This window comes from Odocoileus virginianus, chromosome 9 (genome assembly GCF_023699985.2).
Source record: "Odocoileus virginianus isolate 20LAN1187 ecotype Illinois chromosome 9, Ovbor_1.2, whole genome shotgun sequence".
NCBI lineage: Eukaryota > Metazoa > Chordata > Mammalia > Artiodactyla > Cervidae > Odocoileus > Odocoileus virginianus.
This window is the reverse complement of record NC_069682.1, coordinates 76,985,960-76,993,056: the sequence shown is the minus strand read 5'-3', so window position 1 is coordinate 76,993,056 and position 7,097 is coordinate 76,985,960. Positions and strand designations below refer to the sequence as shown.

Here is a 7,097-nt window from a genome sequence, read left to right as displayed (position 1 = left end):
CTCTTCATGGCTACTCCAGCAAACTGCAGCAGCTGCTCCTTACCTCCGACGTGGGGTAGCTCCTCTTGGCTGGCTGGCAACTAAGAGTAACTTAGTCTAAGAGTAACTCAGTCATGTCTGACTCTTTGTGACCCCACGGACATTAGCCTGCCAGGATCCTATATCCATGGAATTCTCCAGGCAAAAATACTGGAGTGGATCCCCTTTTCTGGGGGATCTTCACAACCTAGGGATCAAACCCAGGTCTCCTGCATTGCAGGCAGATTCTTCACTATCTGAGTCACCAGGGAAGCAGTTTTAAGAGGTTATGGGAAATCAAACCACAGGATAATATGCAGCAATTTAAGAAGATGAAATAGATTTCTATGTACCATCAAAAAAATGTGGATAAAAACATTATAACAATGGAAAAACTCAATCCAGAAAAAGAGCAGTCTAAGCCATGGCACTTGGTTGGGGAGGAGGTGGAAGATAGTACAGTAGAGAAACTTACTATTTTCTTTTGCAAGATTTTAATTATTTAAAATGTACTTCTTTTATAATCAGCAAAATAATCTCATTCTACAAAATCACATACTGTGCTCAGAAGGAAATGTATACGTTGGCTTTTGACTTCCAAATAACCATATGTGAATAAAATGAAGGCATTTAACTCTGCTCTCTTCAACAAGCCCACTAGAATTGCAATGACATTAATTTAAAAGGCACCGACTTTTGACAACAAGGAGAAAGGGAAGAAGACAGGAACAGAAGAAGTACGTTAATCAAACTGAAATGTGAGAAGCTGGTGAGCAAGTGGCAGTAACATATCAAATTTAAGTTAAGAGGCTGTGATGAACGGGTATGTAGTATTTTTGAAAGCAAGGGGTATAGATAGGGCTAATCACAAAAAGACTGATAGTGAATCCATTTAAGAGACAATTAGCTAAGGCTAAGATAGCCTTACTTATCTCAGCAGAAAAGGAGTGCTTACTGGATATAAACTTCCAGGTTTAAGTTTACATCAAGCAGCAGCAGCATAAGCCACTGTTCAGAGGTGCGGAGGTGAGCACACACACACACACACACGGAACCCTTAAAACGCTGAACAGAGCTTTCCTCCGGAGCGCAGGCCGCAGGATGGGACAGAGGGAGGCAGGGACCTCTGCATGCTGCTCCCACCAACAATAATCTTAGCTTATGCTCCTTTTAACTGTTTGCATATGTTACCAGTTTTTAAAACTATATACACTAATTACATTTGTTAACACAGTTATTAAAACAAAACAAAAATATTTACTTCTTATTGACTTACAGCCAATGTATTATGCTCATTGGCTTACAGATTAACCATAGGACAAAAATCTTTTATAATGACATTTGATGCACAAGTTGAAATAAATAGACACATATGAAAAGAGTTTTAATATCAGACATTCTGAAACCGCTGTGTATATGAACCAGAATTTGTGGCTGTTCAGTCGCTAAGTTGTGCCCCCCTCTTTGCAGCCCCGTGGACTACAGCGCGCCAGGCCCCTCTGTCCCCGTCTCCCGGGGTTTGCTCAGGTTCACGTCCACTGAGTTGCTGATGCTCTGTGACCGTCCGCCGTGTGCCACTCCCTTCTCCTTTTGCCTTCACTCTTTCTCAGCATCAGGGTCTGTTGGGCAATTACATAAATGAACAGTGGGTGATGGGAGTCATGTTTCTCAACTTTGGAGTAGAATATACAGATAAGCAATGGGAGGAGGCTAGAATGAACAATTTAGAAATAAGTTATAGTTAAGACAACAGTAGGGATGCTTATCCTAATCTATATACAGAAATTATATATAGAAATGTGTGTGTGTGTGTATATATATACAAATAAATATTTATAGATATGCGTATTAACCCAGATCTTTTTTCTGTCTTCTGAGATCACCTAGAAGAAATGACATCTCAGTAGCAAAAAACACTTCTAGCAACTAGATCTTGGTTTCCAATACCATGTTTATTAAAAAAAGAAATCAGGTATCTCTGGATAAGTTACCGACTCTAAGAGATGGTCAGTGAATACACAACATGAGCCCGAGATCAGGGAAATGCCAGAAAGGAACAAAGTGCTGAACACACCCACACACACAGATGGAAGCTGTCAGAGGGACACAGGAGCCAACCGGAAGAGCTGCTAACAGCAAAGAGGGGACTGTCTCAGCAAGAAAATAAACTGGCAAAGTTTCAGAACCCAGAGTACAGAACATACATCACGAGTCTGTCCCGATATAAATTATTGATTGAGGGAATGAATGAACAAACAAATGAACAGCCAAGAGAGAAGAGATAAATCTGTTGTGCAGAAAAATTCCAAATAATGCATGGAGAAGCTGTCCTTAGTGGGATAGAGCGTAATGGCCAACGAAACAAGTATGGGCTGAGAATACGGACTTCCTTACAAAAAGCACAGCAAGGAGAATGGAAGGAGTGGTGATTCCGTGGAAAAGCAGCCAGCGCAGCCTTAACCAGGTGACTGAGGTTAACAGCAACGGCTGCAAGTCATTTAACCGTATATGCCACTCAAACAGGACAGACTGTCAAACGACTCGGTAAAGAGCACCAGACACCCTGGCTCAGACAGTGAAGAATCAGCCTGCAATGTGGGAGGCCTGGGTTTGATCCCTGGGTCAGGAAGATCCTCTGGAGAAGGGAATGGCTACCCACTCCAGTGTTCTTGCCTGGGAAATGCCATGGACAGAGGAGCCTGGCAGGCTACAGTCAGTCCATGGGGTCTCAAAGAATCAGACATGACTGAGCGTTCATGTATGCATGCTACCAAATACCAGAACAGTTCCTTAAAAATGTCAGTATGATCAAAAACATGGAAAATCTGAAAAACTACCATCGTCAAGAGGAACCTAAAGAGACATGACAATTAAATGTATGCTGAGTGGGATATTCTGGAACTGAAAAAGGACATTAGGTAAACAATCCATGGCTGATTCATGTCAATGTATGGCAAAAACCACTACAATATTGTAAAGTAATTAGCCTCCAACAAATAAAAATAAATGGAAAAAAAAAATAGGAATGAACTGCATACTCTAATAATAATATATCAATAATATTGGTTCATTAATTATGATAAATATCACCTGCTAATGTAAGATGTCAATAGAAGGGGAAATGAGAGTACAGAGATACTGTACTATCTTCACAATTTTCTGCAAATCTGAAACTATTCTAAAACAAAGAGTTTACCAAAAAATATACATTAAAGAGTTTTCATAAGCTCAGAACAGTAGGCTTTTCTTTCCTCAAATACCGCCTCCCCCAAGATATGGTGGATGGTCTATGGAAGTAAACACCATGTCTAAAACAATTATTTCCCCATAACATAACTTGGATTTTTAAAGTGAAGTGAAAGTGTCAGTTGCTCAGTCATGTCCAACTCTCTGCAACCCCATGGACTGTGGCCCATAAGGCTCCCCTGTCCATCGAATTCTCTAGGCAAGAATACTGAAGTGGGCTGCATTTCCTTCTCCAGGGGATCTTCCTGATCCAGCGAGCAAGCCCGTGTCTCCTTCTTTGGCAGGTGGATTCTTTACCGTCTGAGACCTCAGGGAAGCCCAACGCAACTTGGATAAAGCTGTCATTTCCTGATGACAATATCTGCATTTGGATTTATGATAAGGAATATCTCACAGTTAGACAAATAAAAATCCTTACAGAATAATCAATCAAAAACTTATCACAATTAGACAAACTTAAAACCCTCAGAATGTGGCTAAATTTTCAAAGGGAAATCATCCTTCTAGACATTTGAAGATTCCAGCAAACCTATGCAGGACAAAAAAGAAAGATATTGACTATATAAAATAATAAATAATTTTGATATAAAGTAAGTCTGAGTTTCAATACTGTGAATTTGTCATTTTGATCATATAATTCTAGAATTCATTAATTTTAAACATCCCACTGACAGCATTTATTAAATGAAGCTGCAAATATTCTAGAGGAAAGCTAGATAAAGGAAAGCATGTCAAAGTTAATAGTTAACATTACTAATTACGGAAAGATGATACATTCTCATCCAAGGTATAAATCAAGATTGTTGTTGTCTAGTCAATAAGTCATGTCCAACTGTTTGCAATCCCATGGTCTGTAGCCTGCCAGCTTCCTCTGTCCATGGGATTTCCCAAACAAATATACTAGATTAGGTCACCATTTCCTTCTCCAGTGGATCTTCCTGACCCACAGACTGAAGCCACATCTCCTGCTTTGGCAGGTGGATTCTTTACCACTGAACCACCAGGAAAGCCTGTTTATAAATCAACACTAACACCCAGAAAAGTCTAGAATATCACAGATGGCCTCCATCTTGCAAAATCTGGAGTCATTACTCTTCTCTATCAAAGTGTCTTGATGCATCTGCCTAGTTAGCCATGCCCTTGCTCTCCACACTCTTGGCTTTGTGATGCCTCTGTGGACCAGTTTCCATTTATCAATGCAAGCTCCCCTTTTGGAGACTCCTGAGCTGGTTTCTCCTCCTTGGCTAAGGCTTATTTCCGATGTTCTCCATAGTCTTTTCTCTTTATCTGCACGCTCATCTACCCCATGACTTTACTGTATCTGGATGACTCCCAATCAGTATCGTAGACTTTCACCCCATCTCTACTGAATCCAGATTTCTTTATTCAATCATTGCTTAATAAGGTCACTTGGAAGTCTACTAGGTACGTGGCCAGAAATGAAGTTATGATCGTGACTTTTCAAAATAACTTTCTCTATCTCAGTAAAGGTACCACCACGCATCCTATTCAAACCATACATCTGGAAGTCATTCTCTCTCCTTCACTCTTTATCTCAATTGTCAGTAACCTCTTCCCATTCAGCTTCCAGCTACACTCAAAATCTGGTCAATTACCTCCATCTCAATGACACCAGCCCACTCCACTGACACATCCCACCTACATGACAGCAATCCATGCCAGTCTGCCTCCCTGCTAGCACTCTCTTCACCTAGTTCTCAATGTGCTATATTCTAAGACGTATATTTTTCATATTTTAACACATCTGAAATTGGAATACATCTTACAATCAGTTGATGGCATTTTAAAATTGCACTGGTTCTGTTTTTCTTTTTAGCCTTTCCAATTTTAACATCTCAAAATTACAATCAACACCATCTTAACTTTGGTGGAATATGTGACATATATTCTCCACACAACTATAAGAATAAAACATTTTAAATTCAGGTCACATTACTCCCCTGCCAAAACTGTTCCAATGACTTCTACTATTTTGAGAAAAATAAATAAAATATAACCTCCTTAACATGCCATATGAGGCCCTTTATTATCTGACCTTTTCCTAAACTTCTGACTTTATATTTTGTCATATAACACCTGATTTTCTTCAGTTTATTCACAGTGGTCTTCATTCAATTTCACAGAACATACCAAGCCAATTCTGACCTTGAAGACTGCCCTCTTTATGCATTTATTCCATTTATACCAGATTTCTCCATATGTCACCTCCTAATGCATACACAGCCTCTTTTTCATCATTCACCCTCCAGCACACTTTATTTTCTACACAGCAATTCAACTCTCCGAAGTTATTTATTTATTTACTTACTTTCTCACTTATTTATTGACTTTCATCTCCACAATGCTGTAAACTAAATGACTGCCAAGAACTTTTCTGCCCTGTCACCTGACCCCCAGGGTTAAGAGCCGTATATGGCCAATGTGCACATGCGCTGTGCTAAGTTGCTTCAGTCACGTCCAACTTTCTGTGACACTAGGGACTGTGGCCCGCCAGGTCCTCTGTTCATGGGATTCTCTAGGCAAGAGTACTGGTGAAAACAAATAATTTTTGTTGACTCATTCAGTGAACAAAAAAAAATAATGATAATGTTTGGAATCAAGTCCTTTAGAAATATCCCTCAGGAAGGCCAAATGTTGTGATCAAAGAAGTGAGTGAGCTAGGAAACATCGTTTCCAGTTTTGTCTCTGCGACTCACAAGTTATATGATGTATGCAAAGGCCTTGGCCTTCAGAGTCTTCACGTTCTTCTGCATAAGCTGGGGAGTTGTGGGAGAATAAAACAAGATGATCCTCAGACAACTGACACCATTTGCAAAGCACACTTCTTGCTATTACACTGTAACTCTCCACTGATAATCAATTTCATAGTTCTATAGAAATTGTCAGTATTTAGTATTTAGCTGACAGTTATACAGTGTAATGTGCACCTGTGGCGGGGGGAGGGGGTTAATAATACTGTTCTCCAGTAAAAGGAATCAGGGATTCATGAGGAAATGACTGATTCTAGGATTGGATCAGGGAAAACACAAGATGAAAGAGCAGTATTTGGAGTGACAGAGACTGGGTGAGTGCCTGAAAAATGAAAAGTATAGGAACACACTGCAAAGTCACAGGAACCAGCTGAAAGAGCTCCCAATGGCCAAACCTGGAATGACTTGAGCAGTGTCGGTCACAGCCCAGTATGGAATGAAAGTGCACAAGTCTACACTCAGACAGATAAACGGTTGAATCCAAAGTGAGGGAGAAGAGATAAATCTGTTTATACTGAAAAATTACAAACAATATGTGGAAATAACAATGGAGCTAAAGTCTCAGACACGCGCGTGCACATACACACACAGACTTGAATACGGCTTGGATCCGATAATCCACTTCCAAGTAACTGTGTATGAATAAAGGAAAACAAAGTAACTTTAAAAACCTGAAAAATACCACTCTGCCAAATCAGTGATCAAGATGAACATCACAGTTTTATCAGATGGATTTCTGTGCCCTCAAATGAAGCGACAAGGAAAGCATTTCATTTCTGTGGTATTCATCCCCCAAACTCTAATCATGGGGAAACATCAGAAAAATTTAAAGAGTCTATGAAATAACTGACTAGGACTGCTTGAAACCGTCAAGGTCATTTTTTAAAAAAGAAAAATTTGAGAAAGTGTCACAAACCTGAGAAGATAGACCTGCAGTGAATGATGCAGTGAGGGGTCCTGAGAGAGGAGAAAGTGAGAGGGGAAGCTAGAGAACTCCAGTGAATGATGCAGTGAGGGGGGGGAGTGAGAGGGGAAGCTAGAGAACTCCAGTGAATGATGAAG

The 7,097-nt window shown here is 40.0% G+C and overlaps 1 long non-coding RNA gene across 1 annotated transcript in view; it reads right to left on the bottom strand.

The window, feature by feature from the left end:
* Positions 1 to 495: 495 nt before the first annotated feature.
* The window catches only part of LOC110151240 (uncharacterized), a 65,491-nt gene continuing 58,889 nt past the window's right edge, over positions 496 to 7,097 (bottom strand). The window contains exon 3 of the long non-coding RNA XR_011489299.1: positions 496 to 1,637. This is a non-coding gene — a long non-coding RNA (uncharacterized lncRNA). The remainder of the gene's footprint in view (positions 1,638 to 7,097) is intronic.